The following is a 17142-nucleotide window of genomic DNA, read 5'->3' on the forward strand; positions in this document are numbered from 1 at the left end:
TGGCGTGTGTGTCCACACATTTGCCCCACGGTGGCTGTATGCCACCGCCACAGGTGGCTACATTTGGGGGCTGAATAAAGGTTCTTATTAGAGGGGGAATGTGTCCTTTTAGCAGGGAGGGGAACCCCACGAGGTCACTCTGGCAACCTTCTTGTCGGGTGATCAGAACTTCACCCGAGTTCCTGAGGAACCAGGACATGGGACAGAACTTGTGACAGCAAAGCTCTGGATACTGGTCACTGCTTACAGGGGCACCCCCGTGTGGTGGGGGTGAGGGAGCAGAGGCAGGGCTGGGGGAGGTGGACGGTTATGGGGCCACAAGACACGCTGTGGGGAATTAAAGGGGCAAGAAAGGGCTCAGCATGGACAGAGTAATACAGAAAACAAATTTGGTAGCAACTGTAGGTGAGGTTTGTACCTACTTTTCCTCACGCCCCCTTGTCCAGGTGTCTACCCTCCATTCATTCATTCACTCATGTATCCACTCAGTCATTCAGTATCCACTCAGTCATTCACTGATTCGCTCAGTCATTCAGTGATTCGCTCCCGCCCCCTTGTCCAGGTGTCTACCCTCCATTCATTCATTCACTCATGTATGCACTCAGTCATTCAGTATCCACTCAGTCATTCACTGATTCGCTCAGTCATTCACTGATTCGCTCCCGCCCCCTTGTCCAGGTGTCTACCCTCCATTCATTCATTCACTCACGTATCCACTCAGTCATTCACTGATTCGCTCAGTCATTCACTGATTCGCTCCCGCCCCCTTGTCCAGGTGTCTACCCTCCATTCATTCATTCACTCACGTATCCACTCAGTCATTCAGTATCCACTCAGTCATTCAGTATCCACTCAGTCATTCACTGATTCGCGCAGTCATTCATCCACAGAAAGCCACGAGGTAACCATGAAGCCCTTGCCAGGCGCTCACAGCCAGCTGGGCCTGAATGGTTCTCTAATGTCTCCCCCTTTCTTGTCCCTCCACGGAAGGGTTTGTCTTTTACATTTTTGACCTGAACCCTTAAGTGCTCTGTGCCTCTGGGGTGGATTAGCAAAGTGAAGGTCAGCTTGGATCCACCCTGTTTGCGGGAGGTCTTGCCAGGAGACAATCCCCGCCTCTCCCCACTCAGAACTGGCCGCGGAATCATCAGCCTGCCAACTCCGACGGGGCTCACCTGCCGATCTCAGTATGGGTGGTACGTGCGTGGGAGAAGGCGTGCCCTGGGGTGATGCCCGCGCAGCCAGCAAGCACCCCTGAGACCGCCATGGTGGCAGTGCGGGGTCGGGGGTGATGCAGTGCGGTGTTTCTCTCTGAGGGAGCAGTGGGGTCTACACAGACAGACTGAGGAGGGAGAAAAGGGTTTAGGGGAGGAGAGGCGAGTGGAGAGAGGACATTCAGAGATGCACAGGCTTCCGGTCAATGTCACAGTGACCTTCAGGGACATCTGAGCATGCAGACCGAATTGGCCCTTGGAGGGCCTGAGTCATTTGGTCGGGGGCCGTGGAGCCAGCCAGAGCTTCCCGGCGCGTGCCCTGGCGCTGGCCTGCAGGTTCAGGGGCCCCCCAAGTGCCGGTCTGGCGAGGCGTGCCTCTCGTGCCTGGCCTTCCACTTAATCCTCCCGTTTGTGCAGTGCTTCCTGATTTGTAAAGGACGCTCACGTATTTTTTCTTTTTCCCTTTGGCAGATGAGTAGGCAGAGCATTTAAGTGATTTGTCCAAGGTCAATGAATCAATCAACAGAGCAATTATTGAGCTCTATCAGAGAGCACGGTGCCGAGAGTCATGGGAGGCTCCATGGAGGAAGAGAGAGGCCTGGCCAAGCTGGACCAGAGAGAGGCCAGTCTGCATACGGATGCAGCCATGTGTGTGCACACCCCCACATGCATGCTGCACACTCAGCCAGATGCATGCAGCACACACAGGCACCTGTGCCCCCATGCACATACAAAATAGGTGCACACATGTGTATGCAGTCCTGAAACTCAACCATATGTGTGCAACACACACAGACACACATGCCCTCATGCACACACAAAACCTATGCACACACATGTGCACACTTAAACACATTTCTACATGCTCAGCCGTAGGCACGCAGCCCATGCAGGCACACAGGCCCTGCGCACACAGAGACACACTGTGGTTTCAGGCCGGCAGGATGGTTTGCCCGGGGGCGGTGAGACGGGAATGCCTCCCTGGAGAGAATTTGCAATAATCAAATCCTTGTGTGCAATCACGCTAAATGACAACATGTAACAGTAACAAACGGTCATCCGAGACACCCGCCAGGCCTGGAGTTGTTGGCGAGTCTGGGGTGACAATTTCCTAAATGGATTACTCGGTGCCCCCGGCTGGGCCCTGGCGCACAGCTGCGTGTGCTGAGCAACCACAGGCTGCCTTCTCCTCAGGGGGGACAGGTGTTTGGCTCCTCTACTTGCTCTTCCCATTTCCAGTCCTTGACTCCTCTCCCTGCCTTTGGGAGCAGTGCCACCCCTCACACATACACACCCATGCCTTCCACCCAGCACAGCAGGGCAGGTGTGGGGGCTTTGGTTAGGAAATAATAAGCTCAGCGTAGCCTTGAGAAGGGGTCCGAGGGGGCACTCCTGGGGGCCCCCAGCTCCTGCTGGACTCACTCTGCCCCCCCCAGCCAGCTGCTGATATTCTGCTGGAAGGAAGCTGTCCCCCAGAATGAATTATGCAGGGCTTAGAGCTCTGGGAGGGGAGCGAGTGCCCTGGGGGAGCGTGGAGGACCAGAGATGAAGGCCTGCCTCCTCCTCCTCCTCCTCCTCCTCCTCCTCCTCCTCCTCCTCCTCCTCCTCCGGAGCTGGGAGGCAGCCCTTTGCCCTTGGCTTTGAGTCCAGAGGAGGTGGATGGCGTCCCAGGGACATCGACTTCTGACATCTGCAGGTGGAGGGTTCTTCCTGTGGGTCTGGTGGCTCCAGCTGTTCTTGGCTTGTGGCTGTACACGCCCCCCCATCGTTTCCTCTGTCACCATGTGGATTTCTGTCCTGCGTTTCTGTGTGTCATTGGATATAGGACCTGCCTTAAGCCCAGGCTAATGGCGTTCATTAACTACTTGCCTCTGGAAGACTATTCTAAGGTCCCGGGAAGGACGTTGGCAGTTTGGTCCAGACACCGCTACAGAGCTGGGAAGGCGAGTGGCCACCTGGCGCATCACAGGTGCTGGACAATAGGGCTGTTGTATTGTGGAGTCTGAATCTGGTAAGTAGGTGTGGTTTCCGGTGTGGAGTCCTGGCCAGGTCTGCTCCCCCCGACACCCCTCCCCAACATCACCACTTGCATCAGAACTCAGGTTTCCCTTTTCTCTGAGTCCCTTCTGCCACTAAGAAATGACCCTGACTGCCCTCCCCAGTGCTCCCCCGCCTCCATTACACTGTCACCTGAGTGACTTATTCTTCTGAGGAAAGTTTGCTTCTCATGAGGCATCTGCAAGACCGGGATCCACATGTGGAATTCAAGGAACGAGACAAAGGCCGGGTGCTCTGGGGAGAGGGAGGCCACACAAGCCCGCAAGGACGTGGCCTGCCGCAGACCTGGCCTCGGGTCCCCATCTGCTCAGGCCTCCTCCTGTGCTTCGCCCAGACTTCCCGCCAGCTGTGACCTGGGGGGCTCCTCGGCCCCTTGGTCTGGCCACGCAGCAGATCCGGAGGCCTCTCCTGATTATCCTGTCTCTGCCTCTGAGGACGCTGGTGGGAGCCTACCTGGCATCTCCTCCTTACACCGAATCTTGTAACGTTGTTGCTGACAAGGCCTGGTGAACTCATCAATCCGAAGGCTCTCAAAGCTCCTTTTACTGAAATATTGTATCTCCCGTGTGGAAGACAGGTTGAAGGGGGACCACACAGTGAGGAAAGAGAGTGGAGACCCTGGGATCTCCTCCCCGGTTCTTCTCCAGCCCCTGGAAGGGGGAACAGTTTGAGGACCACCGATGTGAGCCCAATTCCTCGTTGCACAGATGGAGAATCCAGGACCCACCCCCATGAGAAACAAGGACTGTCCAAGGCTAATCACACAGGAGTTAGCAGCAATAGTGTCTGTTGTTTACATGTAAATATATAAAATATTCATATGCACGATTGGTATTTGATTAGGGTCGCAGTTGTCTCTAGAAACGCTTCATCCTGTAATCTGTTTCCTTTACTGTATCATTTGCCATCATTTTAAAGTTGTCACCTGATAATTCCCCTACTGGGATATTCTACCAGACTATTTCTTTTGTCTCGTTCTCTCTCTCTCTTTTTTTTTCCCCCTCTTAGTGTTTGTACATTTGGTCCTGTCTCCTGGGTCTGGTAATCTTGTGTTTCATGCTAGACATTGTACAGGAAAAGCTGCATGGAGAATTTCAGACTCTAGACCAGAGGTTGGCAAACTGTGGCCCAGGGGGCCAAAATCCTGTCTGTTTCTTGTTTTTCTACATTCTGAGAGCTATCAATGGCTTCCCCCCCAACACACACACACACTTTTAAATGGTTGGAGAAAAAAAATCAAAAGGGTAATATTTCATAACACTGGAAAGTTATTTATTTATTTTTGTAAGTGAGAAGAGGGGAGACAGAAAAACAGACTCCTGCATGCACCTCGACCAGGATCTACCTGGCAGCCCCCCCCACCCTGTTTTGGGCTGATGTTCGCAACCAAGCTATTTTTAGCACCTGAGGCAAAAGGCTCAACAGAGCCATCCTCAGTGCACAGGGCTGATGCATTCAAACCAATCAAGCCACAGCTGCAGAAGAGGAAGAGAGAAAGAGAGAGAAGGGGGAGGGGGAGAGGTGGAGAAGCAGATAGTCACTTCTTCTGTGTGCCCTGACTGGGGATCGAACCCAGGATGTCCACACACAGGGTCTGTGCTCTACCACTGAGCCAGCTGGCCAGGGCTGAGGAAGTTATTTGAAACAGGGATGTCAGTGTTCACGAGCAATCTTACTGGCTACAACTGCAGAGGCCAGTGGTCACCACGGAGACTGTGAGACATGGAGCCTAAATGTGTATCCGGCTGGCCCTTCATAGGTGGTATCGGCAGACTCCACCGTCGGCTGCTCTGCAGCAGCTGGGTGGGGTGGTGCAGACAGAAAGCGGTTCCCACGTCTCTGGAGGGCCCGCCCTCCTCCATGGGGTTCAGCCCCCGATGCCATCTCTGCAGCCCACGGACGCCTTCTTGACTCTAGAGAGCTGTCATTTTGGGGGAGGGCGAACAATGCCTGCCTGTTCTCTGAGCTCCTGACTTCCCAGCCTGCGCTTGCACGTGTCTCTGTTCGTGGCTGTTTGTTCTCCCTGAAGAAGTCTCTCAGCCTTGTGCTTTGAAAGAGGCCGTCTTGCAGACACGGATTCGAACACATCAGGGGCCCCACAGCAAAGCAGAAGGGCAGCTGTTTTCCTGTCGGCAGGCGCCCTTCCCTGCTCTCCTAGTATCACAGGGACAGTGCCCAAGGCCACCCCTGCCCGGCCCTTTCTTGCCCTGACCTTGCAGCGAACACAGGGGCAAGATGCACAGAGAGGACCGGTCCTATGTGGTCTCGGTCCAGTCCTCGGTCCATGGCCCAACGGGTGGGCTCTGCTTCGGAGCTGGGGTGGGTGAGAGCAGCAGAGAGTCTCATCAAGTGTCCCAGCCTGGTGGGACAGGGGGGATCCCCGGGGTAACAGGAGGACCAAGCAGGACTTCTGTCTGAGGCTGAGGACTGGGGGTGTTGGGACCTTTTAAATGCATCTATGTATCTGTTGTTTTTAATGGAATGGCAGTTAGCAGCATAAAGACAGAGGCTATTAGATTTAATGATATTCCACACCAGGAAGCTTTTCAAATGTGCCGAGAGCCCCTTTGGGAAGCTGGTGCTGGGAGCACCCCTGCTTCCCTCCCCATCGATGCCGCACTGCGGTCCCCCCACCTCCCAGCTGCCCGGTGATTGCACTGGAATGTGGGGGTGGCTGCGTCCCTCCCGCTGGCTGTGTGGATGCTGTTGGGGGGTTTCAAAGGCAGAGCTGACAGCCAGCAGTGCCTTGGGGCTCCGTTTGCAAGATTTGCAAGGTGCTCCCAGGAGACGAGGCCGGACCTTCCCACCCTGCCTCTCGGACCCAGCTTAGCCTGAAAGGTTTGACTCAGAACTCACTGGAAGGTACACTGCTGGTGAATTCTGTCACTTTGTCCCTGAGGGAGCGTCTCTCACTGTGGACATGGTGGTGGCCACCCCAGGTCCCCAACTGGAGGAAGCCAGCCCTGGTTGGGACTCAGAGCTGCAGGGAGCCATACAGTGCGGCTGTGGGATGCCTGTCCATACACAGTGGTCGCCGGCTTGCAACCCAGGGCCAACGCCACTCCAAGTGTTCCTGGTGATATTTGTCTTGGACGTGCGTTGCAGACAGCCCTGCTCTGACTCCTCGTGCTCCAAGGCCGGAGCTCATCCCAATTGTGACGTTGGTCCCAGCATCCAAAGGGAGAGCCTGAGACAGGCTTCTCTGTGCACAGTTGTACAGGGACATGGTAGCAGTGAGTGAGGCTGGGCGGGTTACATGTGGTGCTTGGCGATGTCTGAAACTCTGAGCTCTCTGGCCTGGGCATCACCATGCCCTTTGGGGAGCGGTAACCCCCTATAGCATTATGCCCATGAAGCCTCCCAGGCAGTCCCACTCTGACCTTCCTCTGTGAACTTTCTTCTCTTTGCCGGGAAGACTGTCCTCTTCCTATCTCACCTGGTGTATCAGTCAGCTATGGCCCCGGAATTGCCGTGTAACAAACAGTACCATGTCTCAGGCATACATTGTAAAGGTGGGTTTGTAAGGATTGCTTGCATGCCTGGGGTTGCTGTCTGTCAGATCGGGGCTGAACTTAGTCCTGGTGATTAAGGCTGTGAGATTGGCTCTACGGGTCCTGCATCCCCAGCAGCTGTCCTGGGCACACTCTCATGGTGGCAGCAAGTGCAACAGAGCCAGCTCCATGCCCATGGCCATGTCTGGTCTCTGCTTCCATCACCAGCCTGGCCCAGAGATCAGTACTGGGTATGTGTGTGTGGGGTCACCTCTTATGAGGAGGGGGCATCACTGCAATGTGACACAGGAAAGACCATGTCGGGAGGGTGGGGTGAAGATGTGGGGCCACCGTGGTGACATATTGCTCCTGGGGTGCCAGTTTCACACTTTCAGGGACCCTTTCCGGACTTCCTGGGCTATCTCACGATAGGCCTTCTCATCGCTGAAACCCTGTCACAGATACATTCATTTTTGAGTGTGATTGGTAGGTTCCTGGTTCCTTAGCTTTCTGAATGTGGCCTAGTCAGTGTGGGGACTCCCCTGCATTTGTTCCTAGATGTAACTCAGTGTCTAGCCCAGTTCCAGCACATAGTAGGTCCTCAAAAACAATGGCTGAATGCACTTCCCTAGGTACCGGGAGCCTTCTGGACGCGTGGTGTGTCACCCTTCAATCCCGTCTCGTCGGGGGACTGTCAGGCCTGCACGGGATGAAGGGAGAGAAAGGGTGGGAGGCTGTGTGACGTCCTGCAGGCACAGTACGGAGACAGGTCCCCGTGCCGCTGCGCTCAGCAGGAGGGCACACGGTCCGTGCCCCTGCTCGGGACAGCTTGCCCCCCCCCCCCTCCGGGCAGCCCGAGCGCAGGAGGCGTTTTCATGAGCCCATGGATTCGGAATCGGGGCAGCTTTCCTGTGAACGCAGGTTCTCCAGACTGAGTCCCAGACGCTGCTCCTTTCTGCCACTGAGACCCCAGGAAGAGGAGCCGCTGGGCTGGGGCAGCACCCTCCCCCTTCGGGGCAGTTCCACCCGCAGGTGGCCTGAGGCAGCTGAGCTGAGGTCAGAACGCAAGTCGAATCAGCTGCAGAACCTGGTCAGGTTCCTTGTTATACTTGTCTCCGTCCCAGGAGTCTATCTGTGACACAGCGATGGGTGAGGGCTCTTCTTGTTGGAATCAGGCCCCCTCCCTACCCCGGGACTCAGCTGGCCGCCCTGCCTGCGGACTGGAGGCCATGATCCACCAGACCTGTTCCCTCCCTCCAGATGGGTGAGTCTGTCCAGGCCGCAGTCAACACGCTGAGAAGTCACCAAAAACAAGTAGGGGATGAGGGCACAGGCCCCAGGGAGGTGACATGCATGCCCTGGGCTCCCGTCTGTTGGTTTTGGATAGACGCCTGAGGCACAGGGAGCGTATTTTTAACAAGAGCCTCAAGGAGATTGGTGGGAGCCAGGCCCCAGGACTGGACCCTGGGAGGGAGAGGGGCCGGGCTGTGTGTTGAGCGTCCTGGGGCGTTCTACTGGAGACCCGGCACTGGTCCTCCTGGTGCGTCCGCAGAGTCTGCTCTGGGCCCTGCACAGAGGCCGCACGCCCCGCCCCGGCTGTCCTGTCCCAGGAAGGGGCTTGAGCCTCTGCCCAGGCTTCCCTGTGGTGACAGCACGCTGAGGGCCACCTACTGTGCGCCGGCTTCGATCCATGGATCAGGAGCCCTGAGCAGCACCAGGCTCGTGGTCCACAGGACAGGAGTATCCGGGCTGCGTGGGGCGGGATGGCAGCCAGGCTTTGTGGGGAGAGCCTGAGCGTTCTCTTAGATGTTTGATCCATTCACCGTTTTCTGGGCTAAATATAGACACGCCTTTTTGACGGTGAGTAATCCGGTCACAGACTCCGCAGCCGGCATGTGGGGCCAGAGTCCCAGCTGCCAGGCCCCGGCCGGTGCTGCCTCCTCCACCGCAGAAGGCCCCCTGTTCCCTGAAGCTCTGGCTGATGAGTGCCAGGCAGGTGACCCTCCACGGGGCCCCCACTGGCTCCTGTTAGCACCCAGCATGCAGCTGCCCCCCCCCCTCCAGCCCCACAGTCCTCCCTCCCCCACTCCCCTTCCAGCCTGTCGTGCTTTGTTGAAATATTTCAGCGCTTTTGGGAGCTAAGTGAAGGAAATAGGTCATTTCCATATTGAACAAAAACAGCCTGGTGTCAGCTGCTGGTGTTCTTACGTGAGATGAGCAAGAAGTTCAGCATGCATGTGTATGTGTGTGTGCACCTGTGTGGGTGCACGTGTGTGTATGTGTGTGCGTGCGGGTGCCCGAGAGTCCTGGGAGGAGTCTGCAAACCTCCCCGGGAGAGGCAGGGACAGTGACACGCAGAAGAAGCTAACGCTTAAGGCTCTGAAAGGTCTGTCCTCAGTTCTGCATTTCCCTCCGTGAGGGCCTTTCTGCTGAGGAACGTGCTGACCGTGGAGGGGGCTCCCCAAGCTCCCCCCATGCCACCACCCCGCCCCGCAGAGCCCAGGTCTGAAAGGGCAGGGGCCGTCCTGAGGCGCAGCGGTGATACAGGCTGAGATTTTGCCGAGGAGACGGTGCTGAGTGGGCATAGACTGGTGCATCCCCTGGGGTCTGGACTGGGCTGCCCTGTGATCTTTTTGTCCCAGGCCCCCTCTGTCCCTTCCTCACCTGTGCCACCAAGTGCTGAGGCTCAGAGAATCTTTGAAAAATGTTCCCCTTGTATGAGAAACTTTCTCGTGGATGTGGCCATCCGGAGATTGGGCAGCTTTAGTTGAACCTGATGTCAGGGGACATGTGTCCAATGTCAACAAGTCCTTTTCAGAGCCCCCAGCCAGCACGGGATGTGCGAAGACACCCCCCCTATGTGCTCTCTGGGCCGTGGCCTGACCCTTCCCCTGGGAGAAGTGTTCTCCAGTGGGCTGTGCGGTAGACCAGCAACACACGGGCTTGGAGCACGCGTGCCGGGCTTGAGTCCCGCGTTGGGTGGGTCTTAGCTGCGTGTGCAGTGAGGGCTTGACCTTGCACAGAGACATGTCCTTGGCCCCAGCTCCTGGGAGGCTTCCCTGAGCCCTAACAGTACGTTCCGCCTTGTTAGAGCATCTCTGTTAACCTGGGGGCTGGGGCTGCGGTGTCAGCGTCACCCATGAAGGGGTCGGAGTCCAGACCAGCCCATGGCGGTCAGCTATGACTCCATGACCAACTGAGCCCAACCGAAGGCCAATGGACCCCCAATGGCACTGTGCAACCCTGGGGTAAACCTTTCAACCTCCCTGTGGAGATGCAGAACATCCCTGTGCCCACCTCGGGGGTGGCAGTGAGCTGGGCGTGACCTCGGTGTGACCTAGGTCCGCTGGGCTCGTGTACAGCGTCCTGGACCAGTGAAACAGGCACTGCTTTATTACATGGCTTGACTGTCCAGCCACTGTCGGGGGGTCACCCCCCCCCCAGCCTTGCCTTTGCTATTAGACGGGGCTGGACAGAGAAGAGGGGACGTGACGGGAAAAGGACGCCAGTTTGCCCTTTCAGGACACCTGGTGGTGACCGGGACCTGTCGACCACACAGTGCCCCGCTGACAGAATCGTGGTGACCGTGTGTGACATGGGTTTGGAATGTGGATACCTACTTCTTAATACTGTTCACGCATTTCTCCTGTGAGCCGACAACCTTAGTGCTATTGGCAACCTGGGCCCGATCCTGCTCATGGGGCCGCCCCGTGCAGCATAGGGTGTCTGCCAGTCTCTTCACCCTCTGCCCACCATATGCCGGTAGAAGCACCTCCACCTGTATGACAAGCAAGAATGTCTGCAGACGTGGCTAGATGTCCCCCATGGGGGATCATGGCTGCGCCCTGACTCGGAGGTCCCTTTGGTGATTCCTTGGGGACCGGCTATCACTATGCTGTCGGAGGAAGCCGCATCCTGTGTGACGTCCGCTGGGCCATTTCCCTGGCGGGGGCTCTGTTGTCTCTGCCTTATGCTGGAGTAATTTCTGTTCTGATGACAGGAGGCTTCATCCTGACGCTCTTGTCTCGAGGCTCTTCCATCACTCACCCCCGTGGACGGCTCTGCGGGGTCACTCAGAAAACGGCACACTTCTTTGGGTCCCCACTGCAAAAGCTGGTGGCCTTGTTTTTGAGTGAACACCCCGATTTTAGAAAGCATACCCCCCACACACCCTAAGAGATAGCCAAGTGCCTCCAAATGAGCATCAACCTTGGAGTGCCTCGTCCTCCGGAAAATGGGGCTGGCCTCCTGCCTGCCTGCAGTGGACGCTCCAAGATTTACCATGTTCCCAGAGGCTGCCAAGGACGTCCTCTGCAGTTGACATTTTACAGTCTTGGTGGAAAGAAGAATGGTTTCTTTGCAGTGGAACTGGCACCTTGGACACCCAATGTCACCCCCCAACTGTCAAGCCCATGAAGACATCCTTGACCCATTGGCCACAGGGTCTCTGCCCCCATGACGCAGGATTCCTGCACTGGAACGTGAGCCAGTAGACATGGAGAAGTGTCATCCCTTTGCCTCGGTGAATTCTAGGGCCATTGTCCTTTCCTTCCCCAAGGGTGCGAGCCAAAAGTGCCACACACACACACACACACACACACACACACCCAAATGATAGAAAAGATGGCGCTGGATGGGTTCCTTTTTGCAGTGGACAATGGCCCTTGTTGGATCCTGCTTCATTTAATAAGACACTCGCCTGGACCCAAAGATGGATTGTTAATTTCCCCCAACAATCTTTGGGGCCTGATCTTATTACAAACCTCCACAAATGTAACCATAAAAGCTCTATTGATTGATGCAGAGCTGGGTAATCCATCTGTCCCCATCCATTATTCTGGGTCTAATTTTTTATTATCCTGGTGGCAGCTGATTCTAGCGCATTAGTATACAATGGCAATCACCAGGAGCAGAAAGAGCCCCTAAATTAGCAGGAACAATAACACCTGTCAGGGAAGGGATGTGAGGAGTCCCGCATGGCACACGCTCCGTGCCCGGGGACCAGGTCTGAAGAGCAAACAGTGTGTAGATGGATTCAGAGTGTTGACCTTGGATGTGAAAAGGACAAAAGTTGTCGTATTTTTCCTTTCTTGGAGGGGGGAGGGTATAGCGTTTACACGTTCGTAAGGTGACACCCTTGTCAACCCAAACGCCGGACTCCTGGCAGTTGGCATAGATCTGCTCGAGGACCACCCTGCCCAGGCTCAGTAGGATGGATGGGACAGATGTCTTTGCCTGCATTATTAATGGCCTACCAGAGACTTGACTGGAGGGGCCGTTATTTAAAGTGTGAGTGTTGAGAGAAAGGAGTAAGGACAGAGAGAAGCTGGGAGGCGGCCCTCCTGAGAGCAGGGCCATTTGGTTGGGGTCGTGTTCAACCGTCACGACCACAGGGTTGGCGGGGACGCCTTGTAGCCCTTGATTTATTCATGAGCCCAGTGGCCCATCAGAGCCCATGGCCTGGCCTGGCGTTAAAGCAAAAAGCTGTTCGGGGTCCTGGCCGGGTGATTCAGTGGATAAAGTGTCACCCCAACATGCCAGAGTTCGTGTGTTTGATCTCCAGTGAAGGCATATATGAGAACAGTCGCTGAGTGCATAGCTCAATGGAACAACTAAGTGAAACAATGAGTTGTTGCTTCTCTTTCTCTCTCCCTCCCATTCTTCCCCCCCCCCCCCCCACACACACTCTCTTTCTGTCTCTCAAACTGATGAGGAAAAAAACCCATTTTATTAAAAAGCTGTTTGGAAGCATAGGAGTCCTCCCTTGTCTGCAGTTTTGCTTTCTGAGTTCTCCGTTAAGGGTCAGAGCTTCGGTTCAAGGCTATTTAAATGAAAATTTTCAGAAATGAACAATTCCTAAGTTTTAAATTGTGTGCAGATCTGAGCAGCATCACGACACCTCGAGCCATCCTGCTTTGTCCCGCCTGGACGCGACTCGTCCCTTTGTCCAGCATGTCCACGCACTGTAGACGCTCCCCGCCCGATAGTCCCTCAGTAGGGTCTCGGTCGTGAGGTCCGCCATTGTTGTGGTATCACATGGCTTGTGTTTAATACCCCCAAGCCATTCACCTAACTTTTATTCCCACATATTGTTATACTTGTTCTATTTTATGATTAGTTATTGTTACGAGCCTCTCACTCTGCCTAATTATAAATTAAACTTTAGTGTTGGCCTGTAGGTACAGGAAAAGACACAATCTGTAGAGGGCTCTCAGTACCATCCACGGCTTCAGGCAGCCATGGGGGGTCTTGGAACATATCCCTCCCTCCCCCCCGCCAGCAGATTATGGAGGGATGACTGTAATGTACATGAGGAGTAGTCAGAAGTTTGGTCTTCATCAGTTTTTACCACCAGAATGTGGATAGGCGTGGGTTGGGTTTGGAGTCAGACGTTGGGTTTGTCACTAGGACCCCCGAACAGAGAGAGAGTGGCCTTGCATCCTGGTTCCGCCGAATGACCTCGGGAAATTTCGTTTCACTTTGCTGGTTGGGCTCCTCGCGGGTCCGGCAGGGTGCACGGCACAGGCTGGGCGAGGGGTAGAGAGTGGGCACGTGGGCAAAGGCAGGCGTGCAGAGAAGTCTTTCCAGAGAGCATAGCCGTTGCAGCATCGCTGCGTTTCCAGCCTGCTGACCTTCGCTGGCGGCTGGCCTGTGTGCCCTTTCCTCCCGGTTTTAACCTGGCATGTCCCCTGGAGGCATTCCACGCTGGGGGACAGGAGAAAGGCCTCCTGCGTGAGGTGGCCCCGGGGTCACATCAGCACCTTTCTTCCTGCTCCCCGGTTTCTACTTCCTACTTTTCAGTGATAGGTCCAGTGTTCATCAATAATCCAGGAACGTCACGCAGCTACGGTCATAGGGCCCTATGTTGGGCGGCGTGGGGGCCAGGTGGGTGTAAAAACAGTGAAGATTCGGCCCTTTGCTGAAAGGGCTCAGAGGCTCATGAAGACTTTTGTTCTTAGAGTCATAAGTTGGGAGTGGGGGGGTCCCTTGAGCCCACAGTTTCCCGTCTGGACCTCAGTTTCCCCACACCCACCAGGAGAAGAGAATGAACGCTGTCCTGTCCTTGCCCACAGGGGGGTCTGCAGGGGGGAGGAGAGACTTAACAACTGAGGTTCAGCTGCTTAGGGGGACTCTTCCTTCCAAGGACTTTGGCCGTTACAGATACTCAACCCAATGGAAGGAATCCTGTAGTAACAAGATGAGGGGTCAACATCTGGCAGTGGCCTGGGCCTCCACTGGCCCCGGGGGACATTGGGGAATGGATGACAGGGTGCTCTGCTCTTGTTCAGGGACCCTCAGTGCCTCCAGTGGGGCTGGCCTCGCACTGCCAGCTCGCTTCCACTCAGTGTGACCTTGTATGTCACGCACCTTCATCGGCATCAAATTCTGCTGACCCAGAAGAGGTCAGGGTTAGCCCAAGATACAAGACTCAGCTCTTAGGCCAAGGGTATGGGTGAGACCTGCCCAGAAATGGCCCAGAGGCTTTGGCCTGGGCCTGGAGCACTCGTAAAGGGTCTGTCGGTAGACGAGGTGGTGAGGCCAAAGCACTTGCGTCTGTGATGTAGAAGCTTGTCCTCTCCCAGGAATTGGGGGTGGGGTGGGGTGCTGGTTCTTCCATGGGAGTAAGTGAGGCTGCCAGGTCAAAGCCAAAACAGAGTGACAAAGTCTGAGACTACTTAGTAAGGACTTGGGAGCCGGCAGATGCTATGGGACCCAGTAAACTCACACAAACGTGCCCAAATAGCTATTACTTCCATTTGTGATGAGACTACCTACCTTTGAGAGTCACTGCCAAGATTAAATGGTATAATACACACCTAATAATTGCTGTCCCTTGTTGAGTGTTCAGGGATCATTGTTACCATCGTCACCATCACCACCACCAGCATCACCATCATCACTACCATCACCACCACCAGCATCACCATCATCACCACCACCACCACCACCATCATCACCATCATCACCACCACTATCACCACCATCACCACCATCATCATCACCATCATCACCACCACCACCACCACCATCACATCACCATCATCATCACCACCATCACCACCATCACCACCACCACCACCACCATCACCACCATCACATCACCATCATCATCACCACCATCACCACCATCACCACCACCACCACCACCATCATCACCATCATCACCACCACCATCACCACCATCACCACCATCATCATCACCATCATCAGCACCACCACCACCACCATCACATCACCATCATCATCACCACCATCACCACCATCACCACCACCACCACCATCACCACCACCACCATCACCACCACCATCATCACCATCATCACCACCACCACCACCATCACCATCATCATCACCACCACCACTATCATTACCACCATCATCAGCACCACCACCACCACTGTCACCATCACCATCATCATCACCATCACCATCATCACCACCACCACCACCACCATCATCACCACCATTGCCATCATCACTGTCATCATCACCATCACCACCACCATCACCACCATCACCACCATCACCATCATCACCACCATCACCACCATCACCACCATCACCATCATCACCACCATCACCACCGTCATCATCACCATCACCATTATCACCAGCATCATCATCGTCACCAGCTTACTTCTCATCACAGGAAGCACAGACACAGAATGATGAGCTCACCATTTCCAAGACAGCATGGTGGTCTCCTGACTGGGTCCGAGGATGTGTGTGGATGGAGGGTGAGCAGCCATTCTTCCTCATTGTCCATTAAACTAGGCATCGTTGTCAACCCCCTCTGCCAACAATGTCTCAGTTGAGTCTCAAGGAAGTTGATGAATAGACAGAGATTACTGAGGCTGGTGGGCACTCTGTTGCTGCTGAGACTAAGGGTGGTCCATGTGGCATAAAGCTTGGCCCAGTCGGCAAGCAGATTTGGCCGTCATACAGGAGAATCCAAGCTGTCTCATAGGCTTACCCAGATGCCGCAGATTGGGCACTGGTGTGTCGGAAGCCGTGGGCCAGAACTAGCAGTGAATGCTGCCACTATAAACAAATAATGGGCACCTGTGACAGAGAATGAGCGGCTGTTCCTGAGGGTTGGTGCTGCAGGGGAGTTGGTTAAAACTGGCACTGCCTGGAACACAGGAGATGTTTCACACCTGGTTCTTGAGTTAATGGACAAACGAGTGAATGAGGGAGGCCCATGGCATTCATGTCTTCTCTCCAGTTTTCCTAGTCAGGCTTAGGACAGGAATGTCCCCACCTCTATCCCCAAGAAATGGAAGAGGGGCTGACAGGAAGAGAAGGCTGTTTTCTGGTCATGACAACTTGGGCTCATTTATTAATGATCCTCCCCCTCCCCCTCCACGAAGCTCACTTCCAGCAGAGAGTTAACACCTGCTTGCGAGACTGGGCCCTTGGGAGGCCACCAGAGAACTCTTACACTTGGATACCCTCCACACCGGGACTCGCGCACACATTCGTCTCATCACAGGACCCACCGGCCTCCTCGGGTGTGATGGTGGGCTTCTGCTAATGGACGTCAGGATTGGGAGTCAGGGGAGTGGAGAGAGCAGCTGCTCAGACATCTCGGGAAAGAACACAGGGAATCGGCACCCCCATGGGGGGATTGTGCCGCCACCTGCAGGGGTCTCTGCAGGGCCCCTCAAGGCCTTTCTTACCTGGCTCCCAGGTAAGGCTCTTGCTGGCAGCAGGGATAGTCCACTGGAGCCCTGTACCATCCAGGCATCCCTAACTGAGCAGTGGGGTCTGCCAGGGGTGTCCTTTATGGCCATGTCCCCAGAAGGATGTGACAGATGTGTCGTCAGGAGGAGGAAGGCCGGGTGGGGACCGAGGAAGAGGACGGGAGAGATTTCCATCCTCTGTCGTCTACACATGAGGTGAGCAGACGGCTCCTGGCCGGGACTCGGGCTACCCTGCTTCTGGAGTGTCCATTCCTTCTGTCCCTGCTGTCCCCGCCACCATGCGCACACACAGAGCAGGGCCAGACCACAGAGTCTCCGCTGGGCCGGGAACTTCATCAGGCAGAACTTGTTGGTGAGCACCCTGGAAAGCAGAAGACATTTTTCACTGATGCAGGTGCCCCTGAGCCTGGAAGGCGACCTCCCTCCCCAGCTTCCCAGGAAGTCCTGGGCCATCCCGGCTCCTCCTAGTCAGGCCAAGCCCTGCCCTCAGAATCAAGGAGCAGAATCACCCAGGGTGGGAGAGAGAGAGAGAGAGGAGGGAGGCAGGTCCACAGACAGCTTCAGCCGGGGCTTACCGGCACCAGGTGAGTGGCTCCACAGGTACGAGGACGGACACAGCTGCCCACAGGCCAGGTCATGTCTTGGAGACAGGACAAGCTCTGGGAAGGAGAGAGA

The 17142-nt window shown here is 55.4% G+C and overlaps 1 protein-coding gene across 1 annotated transcript in view; it reads left to right on the forward strand.

Moving 5' to 3' along the window:
• Positions 1-17142, forward strand: part of AJAP1 (adherens junctions associated protein 1) — a 95487-nt gene that overhangs the window by 65282 nt on the left and 13063 nt on the right. The window lies entirely within an intron of this gene.

The sequence above is a fragment of the Saccopteryx leptura genome, chromosome 3 (genome assembly GCF_036850995.1).
Source record: "Saccopteryx leptura isolate mSacLep1 chromosome 3, mSacLep1_pri_phased_curated, whole genome shotgun sequence".
Taxonomy (NCBI): Eukaryota; Metazoa; Chordata; class Mammalia; order Chiroptera; family Emballonuridae; genus Saccopteryx; species Saccopteryx leptura.